The following is a 16362-nucleotide window of genomic DNA, read 5'->3' as shown; positions in this document are numbered from 1 at the left end:
AAAAATTTTTTTTTTTCTAAAATCAAGAACATTATGATGATTTCCAATGTTGTAGAAATTAAAAACTTTAAGATTTTTATGTTCTTGATGCACTTTTTATACCCGCTACCCATAGGGTATAAGGGTATTATAACTTTGTGCCGCCAGGAAATGTATGTAACAAGTAGAAGGAGGCATCTCCTACCCTATAAAGTACATATATTCTTGATCAGCGTCAACAGCCGAGAGGATCTAGCCATGTCCGTCTGTCTATCTGTCCGTCTGTCCGTATGAAACACTGGATCTCAGATACTATAAGAGATAGAGCTATAATTTTCGACAGCATTTGTTATTTATTTGTTATTTGTTGGTATATACAATACTAACTATAGTAATTGTGATTCCTGTCGAAGTTATTAAATAAATACTTTTGTATAGGCAAAACGCCCACTTACTAGATGTCTTAGTTGCTTTGGCTGACAATCTAGTGTATTGTACTTTTATTTTTATGTATATTTTTAGTATTTTCGGTATATTTTGAGAATAATACCGCTATATTTTGCTTTGATTCAAAGTGGGTAGCGGGTATCTCACAGTCGACCACACTCGACTGTAGCTTTCTTACTTGTAGCAGTGTTGCCAAAGTTTGTTGAGAAAAAAAGCTGTTTTTGACGGGAAAAACGATGCAAAAAAGCTGAAAAATTAGAAAAAAAAAGCTGTACAAAAAGCTGATTTTTCAATTAATTGGATTCTCTATATTTTTCTGATAGTCACAAGGTGAGCGCAAGAAATCAGTTATATTGAAGCATATGTATAGAATTTGTACAGCAGCTGTACAATATTTGGAGAATTTTATTAAAACTATCCTGATTCTCCTCATTTTTATTGTCATATGTTCATCCAGTTCCCATCATTTTTAGGAATTTATTAGGAAGGTTATATCTATAGCAGCATTTCTCAAGTCTGCGCAAACCATAACTGTAAATGCATGATTTAGAATAAAATGTATTTTCATTTTAAGTAGAAAACAACGAGTAGAAAAACGAATAGCGCTGTCGGTTCAAAGTATTTAACGACTAGGTTTCCTAAATGATCCAAATGAGCCAACAATGTATGCTCGGCCACAAAAAGACATAGCACTGCTTCTTGCTCCATTGTCTTGACCGTCAAAGCTACAAAATTTATTTGGTTTGTTTGCATAAACCCGCTCCTAGGACTTTTATGCTTTTTGGTCAAAGCATGGGCGCGCAAATCAGAGAGTTTTGCGGTGATTGTAGATTTGCAGTAACTGTCACCCGTGTCGTCCCGATATTTTTGTTTAAAGTCTTTTGACATTTTGTTTAAAACAATCAAAACACAGTGAACTGAAGATCAATTCACTTTTGTCTTTAGAGACGCTACGACTTATCGCCAATTCTTAAATTGGCGTGTTCTTTAAGATTGCTTTACAACACTATACAATCGATTTGTCACTAAAAATGATGGCAAGCATCGACAGAACAGCTATAGTAAATATTGTTCCATAATTTTGGGCAAATAGAAAAAAAAAAATCTAAAAAAAGCATTTAAGTAAAAAAAAAGCCAGAATTCCCGCTACCCGCTGTTTGCAATTTTTTCAAGCAAATGGCATTTGAAAAAAGCCAGTTTTGACGGGAAAAAAGCGACTCTGGCAACACTGCTTGTTAGACTAAAATTCTTAGTTGGTTGGGACAAAATCTTGATTTGAAATGCTTTTTTTATGTGTAAAAGTAAAACCATTAAACAATTTGGGTTTATATTACTTATGAAATGATCGCAAATGACACCAACTTTCGTAAAATCTCTTAAGCCCTTGGGATTTGAACTTTACCGCTCAAAGTTAGCGTAGACACAAACCAGTGCACGATAAAGGGACATGCACCTCTGCAAATGCAATTTCCCCCTCCGTGGTGAGTTTAGCGAGTCTATCGAGCGAACGATCGCACGATCGTATGAGACGAGCTTTGCCTTTGTCGCTTGGGCAACGACAGCTCTCATTCATTTCTAATTGAACTACGATCCGAGACGGTTGACATCTGGGTGGCCGAAATTCTGCATGATGATGTGTGAAGAAAACACACATCTGCAGAAAATATAATCTGCCAACAACTATTGCATCCATCCATTGGTGCTTTTTGCTATTGAGCAAAATAATTAACACAGCTCGTTCCGCTTGATAAGCTTGATAAAAGGTAATTATTTCTGTGAGATAATCAAATTTTTATATTATTTTTTCGAATCTGTGAGATAATCAAATTTTTATATTATTTTGTCGAATTTTTTCTCTGTATGTAGCTTATAAAAATTCGTCTAAGCCGTCATTAGTCATACAAAAATAATACGAATAGACGGATAGAATCCTAACTCTTGTAGTGGATTTTGATTCCACGAATCCGTCATATTTTGGCCAGCGGAGGCAGACTATTTCGTGTCGTGGACTGGCATCTCTGAGTCTGTTGCCTGCAGAACAAGAACCATGAAGGCGACACCATTGGATTGCAGTGCATCTCTGGCCTAAGCACTTTTGTACCACTGTGCCGAGCCACGCCCATCTTTCCGCCGTCTCCTCTTCATCGCAGCAGCCTCATCTTCTCCAGTGTGTACCAGTGTAGTGTCTAAAAAACTGTCTAAAATACATTATGACCACAAAAAAAAATAATAAGTTAACAATAAAAGGTCATACAATCGTTGTGTAGTGTACAGGCGCAACAGTGAAGTAGTAAAAGCCAAAAAAAAAAACAATTTAGGAAAAACATTTTTTTTAAATAAAATTTAAAGATAAATATAAAATAATTTTAGTGGACGTATATTTATAAGAAGATACTTGAAAATATCAAATTGTGATTTGGCACTTATTTTTTTTTGCGCTATCATTTTTTTTCTTTGCTTTCTTAAAGGGTATGTCCAACTGGAAACATTATTGCTAATAAATAATTAAATAAATAGTGAAATAAATAGTGAAACAAAATAACACTGTGCTGCAAAATAACACTGTGCGTCAAACAAAACGAAATTTATATGTACCCCTAAGGTATATAAACTGAAAGCAACAAAACACCATCATCATCATCATCATCAACCAACAGCAACAACATTGTGAAGGCCTTCGTTATGGAGTTCTGTTCTGGTAAGTGATAACTCTGAGTCGTCCGAATAAAAGAAGTTCTGATAACAGAAAGATTCGTATGTATGTATTTACATATATACATACATATGTACATACATTCATATATGTATGCCTGTTCGGCCACGCAGCAGCTGCTCACAGTTTTGCTTGTACTGTATTTTTGTCCACCTTCTCAAACAGCATATGAACTGTGGGATGATACCCAAACTTTTGGGTCATTCTTATACTTTTTGTAATTTAATTTGTACTTCGCCATATTTTTTTGTTATTATTGCGTTTTGTTACAGCACAGTGGTTAAAACTTGATTAAAAAATATAAAATATAATAAATAATACACAAAGTATTAAAAAATATATATATATTTAAAAAACACTTTTTTGTTAAAAAAAAATAAAATAAATAAATAAAATAATAAAATAAAATGTAGATACACCTTGACATATGTAAAAGAACCATGCATATTGTTTTTTTCTGGTAGTGCGCATAAAAGAATAGGTGCCAAAGTTTTTTATTAATTGTTATTATTTTTTTGTATTCTCTTCTTCTTATTTTTTGTTGTTGTTGATTATTAGAAGTTAATAAAAAAATTCATATATTGAATATAGTTCAAACAAACTTACCGAAGAAAACAGAATTGTAATGGGTAATAATAAAAACCAATTTTATTTTTGATAATGGTTGGGTTAGTATAGACCAGGGTGTGGCACCGTACCATCTTATAAGACAACCCCTTCATTTCTTAATTTTATCCGGATTCAACAGTGTGCATGTATTTTTCTTTTTTTTTTAGTTGATTAGATAATGTAATTATTCAGATCGAGACATATTTGCAGATTCGAGTCTGATTAATTCAGTCAGGTTAAGATTATGGACAAGAGGATTGACTCATGTATTTGTTTTTTCTTAGAATCAAAAGGGAACCTTTAAGTTTTAAGTTTTCGAATTAATGCAACATAATTTGATTAACCGCAAACTGGAACTAGAAAAACCACAATCGCAAAAGCGGAAAGTGTAGGCGAATTTCGAAGCTTATCTGGAAGTGTTTTTCTATTATTGTTGTTTTATTACAGCAAAATATATAGACACTGTTACTGTTTTTTTCTGTTGTTAGTCATTCTCTCATTTAAATTGTGATAATGTTGCATTATATTTTTAATGCTTCTCTTGTGCCACTCTCAATGCGATAACAAATGCTACGAGGGTCACAATTATTATTTTGATTATATTTCTTTAACGAATGCACTGGTTGTTCCATTGTCATCTACATCGAAGTAGTTAATGAAAGTCATTTTTTCTTTTACGGCAGGTCTTTTGTAGTTCGTGAAGTTGTAAATATTGTAAACAATCCTTTTCATCATCAAGCGTTTTGGACAACGAAGAGTCGTAGATAGAAATATATAGAAAATGGGAAGTGGTGAGCTATGAATGTTCAGTTGTCAGAAATTTCATCAACTTTGTTTTCTTGGTTTGATAAAATTACAAGTGATGAAGAACAATAGTTTACCTCTTATTTGTGTAAATAGTCAAGCTATTAGCTTGATAAAGACAAACAAAAAAAATATAATTCTCATGGCTTTCAAATTTGTTTTCTTTGATTTGTGGTTGTGAATAGCTTATAGCTATAGCTGATATTATAGCTATAAATGGCTGATACTATACTAAAAGCACCCTCTTTATTTTTTATCAAAGTATATATAATATGTACATAAGACTACTATATGAGTACAGTAATTATATAGATGGCGTTGGAGTTGAATCGGAAATAAAATAAGTTTTATTTTAAAGCTTTGTGTTCATATATATATAAATTCTTACAAAATGTGATAAGAAGTCATAATTTGTAATGCCACATGTTCGTAAAGCAATTTTTGTTGTTGTTGTTGTATACAATAATCTACATACTTCGTTTTTTAATGTTTCATTTTGATTAAAAGCTATATTTAAATTTTCAATATGTTCTACTGGCATATGAATATTTAAAAGTTTTTCTTTATTCTTTTCTTTATCTTTTCTACTTCGTCTTTTATTGTTTCATTTTGATTAAAAGTTATATTTAAATTTTCAATATTTTCGAGACGCATATGAATATATAAAAGTTTTTCTTTATCCTCAGGTGTTAGAATATTTAAATATTTTTGAATAAAATTAATAATTTTTGATGCAAGTGTTATTTTTTTGTTTTTATTTATTTATTTATTAGTCAATATCCATATGCAAAACTTGAATATAATCATTGATGTCAGACGTTCCAATGTTTTCTCTTGACTGAACTAATTGTTGGGCGTGTGCTCTGTATTTATTAAAGTCTCGTTCATATAAATAACTTTTCTGTTTTTTTGGATCAGGTTCATTATAATGAGAGCATATGATTCTTAATTTTTAATTTGCATAATCACTCTGATAAGTACATTGAATATCAACATCACTTGTCAAGTATTTTAATTTAAAATATCTGTGAATCTCATGAGGTGATTCAATTATACCACCATTATTGTGTTCTTTTCTAATTAAATGTTGTCGAAAATTTTCAACGGCATCATCGACCGTTGGAAAAGAATCTGACATTCTTTCATACGTATATCGGTTAATTCGATTATTATTATTTTGTTGTACACTACTTTCAATATTTATATATTCAGGATTAAGTTCAAAAAATAAATTTACTTTAATCTAATTTATTTTTTTTTTACTTAATTACCTTCTTCCGATTGATTCTTTCATTATTTGCTGTTGTTTGGATGTGTTATTAATTTGAAATTAAAATTTATAACACGTTTGTGATAGGATTCAATTCACTATAACTGGTACTATGAGATACTATAGAGAAAGTCTTTCTTTGTGAACGTCATTATGTTTCACATTGACACACGCTTTTTTCTTGAATATTTGCTTCGGTTAACAAATGTAATTTGTACCGCTTAGAGGTTGATATTTATTTATATTTACTTCCAAATGCATTATTTCATTTAATGACCAACCGCTGTCTCGTTCTTGAAATTCACTCACTTCCTTTTTTATATCATCGTTATCGTACATTGTTGAATGCAAAGTATTCATTTTCATTTAATGTGATTTAAAGTCAATTTTACAATTACCTTCACTTTCTTTAATTAAAACATAATTGAAAAATAGTTTGAAATTAAAATTTATATTAGTATGTTTTTGTAATGCGTCTTTTAATAATATTTTTACTTCTTCATCGATTGATTGAAAAAATAATGTAATATTTAAACTATTTTTATTCAGATTTTGAATTAGATACGTTTCAATACGATTATTAAATACACTTTGTACACATCTTAAGTTAGCATTTATTTGCACGCTAGATAATTGTTTATCTAAGTTTGTGCGTAAGTGATGTGACCATTTTTTCCTGTTTTCATAAGCTGGCATTCTAATAACGGTTAAAATTTTAACAAAACGAAAATTAGTTATGGCTTAAACGTTGATGGAATTATGAGTGTTCAGTCATCAAAAATTTCAACAACTATTTGGTGTGATTTTGATGCAGATGAATAAATGATGAATAGTAAAATAAAGAAAAAGTTGAAACATACATTTATAAATTTGTTTATTTAATCACATGGTATTTTAATGATATCTAATTTATAAGCAGTCAGGCCATCTTTGCTTGCATTAAAATTAAATTTAGTTACTGGTTTGTTCATACACAAACACATTGCAGGATATTGTAAAAGTTTCATTATTGAATGTCCAGTAATCTATAATCTTATTCATTAGCAATACTCTATATAATTTTACCATCAGATAGTCAACTTCATCGATGATTTGATGATTTTTTGTGTTGAGTTTTTCCGGTCGAAACATTCCTTCCCAGCAGCAGTCAGGATTTACTTCGACATCAGGAAGTATTCCGTTCATTCTTTCCATTAAACAATCCAAAGACAACATTTCTCTAGCGCTTTTAATGTTCAACTAAGAGTATTTAAATCATTCGACCCTTAAACTTGTATTTTGTATAGTTTTTTATTTAGATATAATGTATATAATTTATATATATTTTCAGTTATATAGTATTTATGTAATTCATGACCAATACTAATATTATTATTGTTATCATAAATTCTATTATGTAGGATATAATCTAGAGCACATTTAAAAAAAAGATGTTATATAAAAAATAAATTCATTCGAATTAACATTGAGAGAAAAAGGTAATTGCTATGTATTTAGGTAGTATTGGGGTTCTTATTAGATCGGGGTAGTTTTCCATCATTTCATTGGGGTTATTTTTCTTTGTATTTGGTGTTACATCATCTGTTCTCTCTATCGTTGTTGTTCATGGAGATATTGTTGTTGTTTGTTCATACACAAACACATTGCAGGATATTCTAAAAGTTTTTGAATGTCCAGTTATCTATAATCTTATTCATTAGCTCTACTCTATATAATTTTACCATCAGATAGTCAACATTTTTTTAGGTCTGGATTTGACCGGAGGCCTGAGCGGAGGTCTGGATCTGAGCGGAGGTCTGGGTGGAGGCCTGAGCGGAGGTCTGGATAGTGTGGGTTCGATTCCAAACACAAGAGCTTCTTGCGTTTGGAAAACGAAGCCACAGTGACAAAAGCACTAATTCTCGCTGATTAGTGCCTAGTATAATTGTATCATACTCACAAATACATATACATATTTAAAATATCTAAATATTAATATCTCATGTGTAGTATAACAATATTTTTTATGTATTTGTGTAGTATTACAATATTATATATATGTATATGTATGTATGTGTGCTACAAGGGACCCCCGATGATTTCACAGCTTCGGGAGATCTGGAAGACGCACTAACCAAGAGAAGAAAAAAAAAAATTGTTAAGTTTCTTCATATTTTTTTTTTTTAAGGGTTCTATTGTTGTTTTTGGGTATTTTTCTCTTATGTCCCTTAACTTTAAATTTATTATGGTTTCATAATAATCACCTCTACACTTTCTACATACTCGATATTCATATTGACAATTATATTTATTTGCATGCAATGGAGTACAGAATTCATTACTAGCTAGAGGTAAAATCCACCCCTCTCTTTTAATTTTTTTTTTACAACTATTACAAAAAAAATGGCAGTAATTATCATTGATTTGATATTTACAATAATAACAATCATCAATTTTTCTAATACATCGATGATATTATTAACCATTTTTAGCCTCAGGTTGATCAAGTTGAAAGGATTTAGCATTTTGTTGTTGTGGTGCTAATGGTTGTTGCAATGTTAGTGGTTGATCATTCCCACGTGGTGTTGGTGGTTGTTGTTGTTCTTCATTCTCACGTGACGTTGGTGGTGGTTGTTGTTGTTGTGCTGATGGTTGTGGTGGTGGTGGTGACAGTTGTTCACTCCCATTTTGCGGTTGTTGTGGTGGTGGTGGTGGTTGTTCGTTAGAACAACCATTTTGAGATCCGTCAGCATTCATTTCTACATCATCATTATCATCATCAAGAACAACATATTGGGAATTTTGGTAAAAGTAATAGTCGTCCATTATATTCACTGTTTGATTTCACTTTTACTTTTTCAACTGTCAAATGTCAACTGTTTGACTAAACTTTTTTTTTGTTCTGGCTTCTACAACTGAATGTAGTATAGTATTTATAAGCCGCAAGCAAGCAGTATTATGGGGCAACTGTTTGACAAAACTTTTTGCAATGGCTTCTACAACTGAATGTGATGCAGTATTTATAAGCATTAGTATGGAGTTTATCACTCTAACAGAACGCTAGCCTCTGTTCGGGGATCGTTCAAACGTCTTCTTTGTTCGATAAGAGAGGGAAAAACGGAAAACAATCCCATGATCGTTATATAAGCCCCCGGAAATTAAGTGCATCCCTACGCTCATTATATATATATAAATAAAATATATAACAACTTTTATCAACTGCAAACAAAGAACATTATTTACAAGAATTTTGCTATAAAAGATGAGGGAGAACTCATTAAAAGCTCACTAACAAGTAAGATTTCCATATACTTACATCCAATTTAAAAAAAAACAATAATGGAAAACGTTTTGGACGAACTCAACTCTACGGTGCTCTCTTATCCAAGAACCATTTTGAGCGTTCGAGACATAGCCTATGATGTGGATATCGCTATCAACACCGCCGAGTTGAAGAGGACCGTTTATGGAGTTCGCATGATGTTAACTTGCGACACCAACATAATTTTCCTGCCAGAACGCTATAGTCGTTTGACCAGTTCAACTATCGCGGAGCTTCAAACTGGAAGATATAATTTCCGTAAAATAAAAATCGGAACACATTATACATTTCATTTTTCGTCGGTTCAACAAGAAAGCTAATAAAAAAACTAAAAAAACTACAAAAAAATTTACTTATTTATTTGTGAATATTGTGGGAAAAGTTTTCAGCTCAATCCATCCTTAAGAATGAAACATAATACAGTCAACACAACATCTAGCGAAGCACGATACTGCGATGTATGTGAACAAAATGTTGCGAATGTTAACTGGTCACATCATTTACGTACAAACTTGCATAAACAATTATCTAGCGTGTAGCTAACTTAAGATGTGTGAAAAGTGTATAATCGAATTGAAACATATATAATTCAAAATATGAGCAAAAGTAGTTTAAACATTACATTATTTTTTCAATCAATTGATGAACAGGTGAAACAATTATTAAAAGATGCATTGCAAAAACATGTTAATATAAAATTTAATGTTGAACTATTTTGCAACTACGTTTTAATTAAAGAAAGTGAAGACAATTGTAAAATTGAACTTAAATCACACCAAACTAAAATGAATACATTGCATTCAACAATGTGTGATAACGATGAGACAATTGAGCAATTAAATTCCTTTAATTTAGAACAAAATTGCCATATATGTGGAAATTTACTCAGTGAAAATGATAAAGTTGTAGATCATTGCCATTTAACAGGAGAATATAGAGGTGCTGCACATAATGAATGTAATATAAATTTTAAATTACCAAAATTTTTCCCAATATTTTTTTTCATAATCTCTCAGCGTACGATTGCCATTTATTTGTTAAAGAATTATCAAATGTTGAAGGTGAAATTAATATAATACCGTTAAACAAAGAATTTTATATATCTATATCTAAGAAAATTGCTATAGGAAAAAATGAAATTATAGAACTTCGATTTTTGGATTCATTTAGATTTATGCCATCAAGTCTAGATAACTTAGCAAGTTATTTAACAGATTCAAATTTATGCACTATTAAATCATTTTTCCAAATAACTGAAGAATTTAATTTAATAAAACGTAAGGGTGTATTTCCCTATAGCTATTTAAATTCAATTGAACGATTGAAAGATACACAATTACCATCACTATCATTATTTTTTTTCGGAAATTATATCTTCCAGTTTGAAGCTCCGCGATAGTTGAACTGGTCAAACGACTATAGCGTTCTGGCAGGAAAATTATGTTGGTGTCGCAAGTTAACATCATGCGAACTCCATAAACGGTCCTCTTCAACTCGGCGGTGTTGATAGCGATATCCACATCATAGGCTATGTCTCGAACGCTCAAAATGGTTCTTGGATAAGAGAGCACCGTAGAGTTGAGTTCGTTCAAAATGTTTTCCATTATTGTTTTTAAATTGGATGTAAGCTTATATGGAATATATATGCATACAACGACGACGACGATCCCGAACAGAGGCTAGCGTTCTGTTAGAGTGATAAAGCTCCATAATACTGCTTGTTTGCGGCTTATAAATACTACACCACATTCAGTTGTAGAAGTCAGGGCAAAAAGTTTAGTTAAACAGTTGACATTTGACAGTTGAAAAAGTAAAAGTGAAATCAAACAGTGAATATAATGGACGACTATTACTTTTACCAAAATTCACAATATGTTGTTATGGACCACGAAGACGTGGAAATGAATGGTGAAGGGTCGCAAAATGGTTGTTCCAACGAACAAACCACCACGGATTATACCTGTAGATAGGACTCATTTGTGTACTCCATTGCATGCAAGGGATATGTATGAAAATAAATATAATTGTCGATATGAATATCGAGTATGTAGAAAGTGTAGAAATGATTATTATGAAAACTTAATAAATGTAAAGTTGAGGGCCGTAAGAGAAAAATATGCAAAAACAAGAATAGAACCCTCTAACAAAAAAAAAAAAATAATATGGAGAAACTTACCTCCGCTCAGATCCAGACCTCCGCTCAGGCCTCCGGTCAAGTCCAGACCTACGCCCAACCCTCCACCCACCCCTCCACAACAGCCTACAAAGAGAGAAAGTGAGCTGATTAAAAGTAGTATTACTATAGTACTATATTACTCATTTAAATGTAGTATTACCATAGTATTACTCATGATATTGACCGGCGTAATGACCTTGAACTGATATCAAATTAGTCATGGTTTGAGGGGCTGCTTTTTTTTTGCTGAGTCATGACCTTGAGCAGAAAAAGTGCACCAAAAGCCTCATATTCTCCCTACTTATTACCATTGACAAACGTGGTTCGAAAAATATTATAAAAGAGACAATATTTTCAATCATCAATAGTTGTAGTAAATGAGACCTCAACTGAGACACTATAACAAACAGGAAAAAATAAAAAAAACGAAATGCTGCAAACAATCTTTTCGTTTATTTTGTTATTCAATTATGGAAACTGTAATCCATTGAACATTAATAATCATAATATCAATACAAATAAAAAAAAGTATAGAGTTTAACATTACATTATCAAACAATGATTTGATAAAAGTCAACTTTTCGTTTGAGTTTATAAAACAACAAACTCCTAAAATTGAATTGATTGAAATTTAAACATCAACCAAATATAACAACATCAACAACATAAACTTCAACAACAACAACAAGTCCTTCTGTTAACAACAATAATGATGATGACGATGATGGTGGATGAGGCAATCAAATTGTTTCAAACAAATCTTATAGAAAAAGAGAGAAATATCGGTGGAATATTGAATGCAACGGGACCATTTTACATACACTTTAATCTAAAATATAAATCTACAACTATAACAGTTCGTTGTGTATATACAAGCAATTATGAGAATAAAACGATAAACATTAATTGTATGGAATATTTTGAGACTGCGGTAATTGAACGGTTAATGGCAAATGGAGAGATTGAGAGAAAAATTGTGGAAAAAGATCCTCACACTCTCCAACAAATCATTCTCAACAAAGACATCAACAACTACACACAAACTTATCAAATGACTATCACTTGAAAGTGAGAGGAAACACTGGCGATAATTTAATATCAGAGAGAGCAAACACCCACAATAATTTTAATATAGAGTTTGTGAAATCAGTTGTTAAACAAACGCAGAAGAAGAAAGAATAATAATATAATATATATTATCATATATATTATACAAAAAAAAAAGAAGAAAATAAATGCGTTATTATTTGTGTATATAAAACTAATATTAAATACTCCAAATTTAATCTCATTCTAAACGAAACATTTACAATCAAAGTAATTAATTTAATTAATTTTTGAACTTAATACTGAATATATAAATATTGAAAGTGGTATACAACAAAATAATAATAATCGAATTAACCGATATACGTATGAAAGAATGTCAGATTCTTTTCCAACGGTCGATGATGCCGTTGAAAATTTTCGACAACATTTAATTAGAAAAGAACACAATATTGGTGGTATAATTGAATCACCTCATGAGATTCACAGATGTTTTAAATTAAAAAAGTGATGTTGATATTCGATGCACTTATTAGTGTGATTATGCAAATAAAAAATTGAGAATCATATGCTCTCATTATAATGAACCTAATCCAAAAAAACAGAAAAGTTATATATATGAACGAGACTTTAATGAAAACAGAGCACACGCCCAACAATTAGTTCAGTCAAGAGAAAACATTGGAACGTCTGACATCAATGATTATATTCAAGTTTTGCATATGGATATTGACTAATAAATAAAAACAAAAAGATAACACTTGCATCAAAAATTATTAATTTTATTAAAAAATATTTAAATGTTCTAACAACTAAGGATAAAGAAAAACTTTTAAATATTCATATGCGTCTCGAAAATATTGAAAATTTTAATATAACTTTTAATCAAAATGAAACAACAAAATACGGAGTAGATGATGATTCAACCCATTCAATCCATTATATGTTTGCGCGAATTCAATTGAATAGTTCACTTACAGCTTTGTAGATATTCACAACCGCAAGTTAAAGACAAACCACACAAGTTAAAAAAAACAACATTTTAAAAATATGAAATTTATATGTATATTTTATTGTTTGTGTGTATTTTTATCAAGCTAGTAGCTTGACAATATATAAGGAAGAAAAAATTATAACCTAGAATACGTTGTTAAACAACAACAACAACATTAACAACAACATTAACATCAACAACAACGATAGAGAGAACAGATGATGTAACACCAACTACAAAGAACAATAACACCAATGAGATGATGGAAAACTACCCCGATCTAATAAGAACTCCAATATTACCTAAATACATCCCAATTACAAACTACCTTTTTCTCTCAATATTAATTCAAATGAATTTATTTTTTATATATCATCTTTTTATTAAATGTGCTTTAGATTATATCCTACATAATAGAATTTATGATAACAATAATAATATTAATATTGGTCATGAATTACATAAATACTATATAACTTAAAATATATATACATTATATCTAAATAAAAAACTATACATAATACAAGTTCAAGTGCCAAATTTATAAATGTATGTTTCAACTTTTTCTTTATTTTATTATTCATCATTTATTACATTTTCGTTATGGATCGCCTGCTTCATCATCTGTTGACGATATGATAACGTCATCAGCCTCTGCTTCATCATCTGGTGGTGCTAAGAGATCCTCTACATCATCCATTAATGCTAAGAGATCCTCTGCATCACAATCGTATGTTGATGTTACGTCATCCTCTGGTTCAACATTGTTTTATTATGGGACTCAATGTTGTATAATTATCACTTAACGGACTGTAGCTCCGATAAGTATACATTTTTGAGCTTATACTATTTACTTGTAATGGTAAACGATTGTCTACTAGTTTTTGAGCTTTTTCAATTTCATCTGCATCAAAATCACACCAAATAGTTGTTAAAATTTCTGATGACTGAACACTCATAATTCCATCAACGTTTAAGTTATAACTAATTTTCGTTTTATTAAAATTTTAACCCTTATGCCAGCTTACGAGGTTTGGAATTATCAATACTTGCACTTAAAAACAAAAGGGCTTCATAGTTATGAATATGATATGCTATGACCTACTACCAAGACCTCCGCTCAGGCCTCCGCAACTTCATTAATTAAAAATTTTGCTTTTCAATCCATTCCTTAACATTCTCCACTGTGTGCTTTGGATCCTCATCTTGTTGAAAAGAGTCGCAGGTCATCATGAGAATATGCTTCATTTTCATCATTACCATAAGATGAATAGATGGTGCGTACTAACTGATTATCGCTACAATTACCGCATACGTCTGTCTCATGAGACAGCAGAATGTATCTGGTCGACTAGCTCGTTGGATTTTTAGATTACAGGCCTTTATATGATAGGTGAAGGTGTTATAGATAGTTTAGAGCTTGTGGGACTTGTGGGAATTGAAATCATCAGCGTTTCTTGAGCCTGAATATCTAGATCTGAAATTGAAAGTTGAATCTTATGTTTGAAGTTGAATCAAATTCGAGTATATACGAACGGAGCCATCAACAGGAGAGACAAGATTCTCATTGTTGGAGGCTTTGGGTACCGGAAAGATTGCGGAAAGCTGTGATTTCTCAAGCACATGATAGTCTAAGCTCTTCACATGGTACAATGCTCAAGACGATTGAAAGAGTGCGTCGTAATTTATTTTGGCCTGGTTTATCGAAAGACATTAAAGCCTAGATTAGGCAATGTGATATGTGTATGTAAGCTAAAACCCTAAGTATGACACTACGTCCGCCTATGGGAGGGCAAAGTGTCTCTAGTCGACCATTCCAAAAGCTTTATATAGATATATTGGGTCCTTACCCACGAAGTCGCAAAGGACATATTGGGATATTAATCTTTCTTTACCATTTTAGTCGATACCATTCGCTATGTCCATTAAAAAAGTTCCCTACGTCATTATTAACTGAGTTTTTGTCACAAAGGATATTTGCCGAATTTGAAGTTCCTGAAATTATAGTATAAGATAATGCATCGCAATTTAAAACAAACAAATTTTAAGTATTTGTGGCCAAGTTTGGTATTCGAGATGTTTTTACTGCGTAATATTCGCAGCTGAGCGAGTGAATCGATCATTACTTCCCGCTATTGGAGCTTATCTTAAGTCTGATCAAACCGAATGGAATATATGATATGTAGTTGCCAAGTATCTCATCCACCTTGCGTCCTTCCTTTCATCAATCCATAGGTTGTTCCCCTTACAAAGTGTTATTTGGAGTGAATATGATTTAGACTGATTCAGACTATTAAAGAAATTGTCCTTGCTGAAGGAGTCTCCACATTTAAAAAGAGGTGTTCAATTAGCATTGTTACGAGATGATATTAAAAAAAGTAGTCGAGGCGTATATTTATAAGAAGACTCTTGAAAATATCAAATTGTGATTCGGCACATTTCTTTTTTTGCGCTATCATTTTTTTCTTTGCTTTTTATACCCGCTACCCATAGGGTAGAAGGGTATTATAACTTTGTGCCGGCAGGAAATGTATGTAACAGGTAGAAGGAGGCATCTCCGACCCTATAAAGTATATATATTCTTGATCAGCGTCAACAGCCGAGATGATATAGCCATGTCCGTCTGTCCGTCTGTGTGTCTTTTCGTCTGTCCGTCTGTCCGTATGAACACCTAGATCTCAGAGACTATAAGAGATAGAGCTATAATTCTTTTTTCGACAGCATTTGTTATGTTTGCACGCAGATCAAGTTTGTTTTTAAATTTTTGCCACGCCCACTTCCACCCCCGCAAATAAAAAAATTCGAATAACAAGCCTAATTTTAAAGCTAGAGTTGAATTTTGGTATATACAATAATTACTATAGTAGTTATGATTCCTGAAAATTTGGTTGCAATCAGATAAAAATTGTCGAAGTTATTAAAGAAATACTTTTGTATGGGCAAAAACGCCTACTTACTAGGTGTCTTAGTTGCTTTGGCTGACAATCTGGTATATTGACCCGTCTATGGTATATTTTGAATG

At 31.5% G+C, this 16362-nt stretch overlaps 1 long non-coding RNA gene across 1 annotated transcript; it reads left to right on the top strand.

The window, feature by feature from the left end:
* Nucleotides 1–1978: 1978 nt before the first annotated feature.
* LOC133842831 (uncharacterized) lies at nt 1979–2954 on the top strand. The gene is made up of 2 exons (XR_009894442.1): nt 1979–2189; nt 2293–2954. It is a non-coding gene; the product is annotated as an uncharacterized LOC133842831 (long non-coding RNA).
* The last annotated feature ends 13408 nt before the right edge of the window (nt 2955–16362 follow it).

This window comes from Drosophila sulfurigaster, chromosome 3 (genome assembly GCF_023558435.1).
Source record: "Drosophila sulfurigaster albostrigata strain 15112-1811.04 chromosome 3, ASM2355843v2, whole genome shotgun sequence".
In the NCBI taxonomy this organism is placed as follows: domain Eukaryota; kingdom Metazoa; phylum Arthropoda; class Insecta; order Diptera; family Drosophilidae; genus Drosophila; species Drosophila sulfurigaster.
Note: the sequence above shows the minus strand (reverse complement) of the source record. Positions and strands in the feature narration are given on the sequence as shown.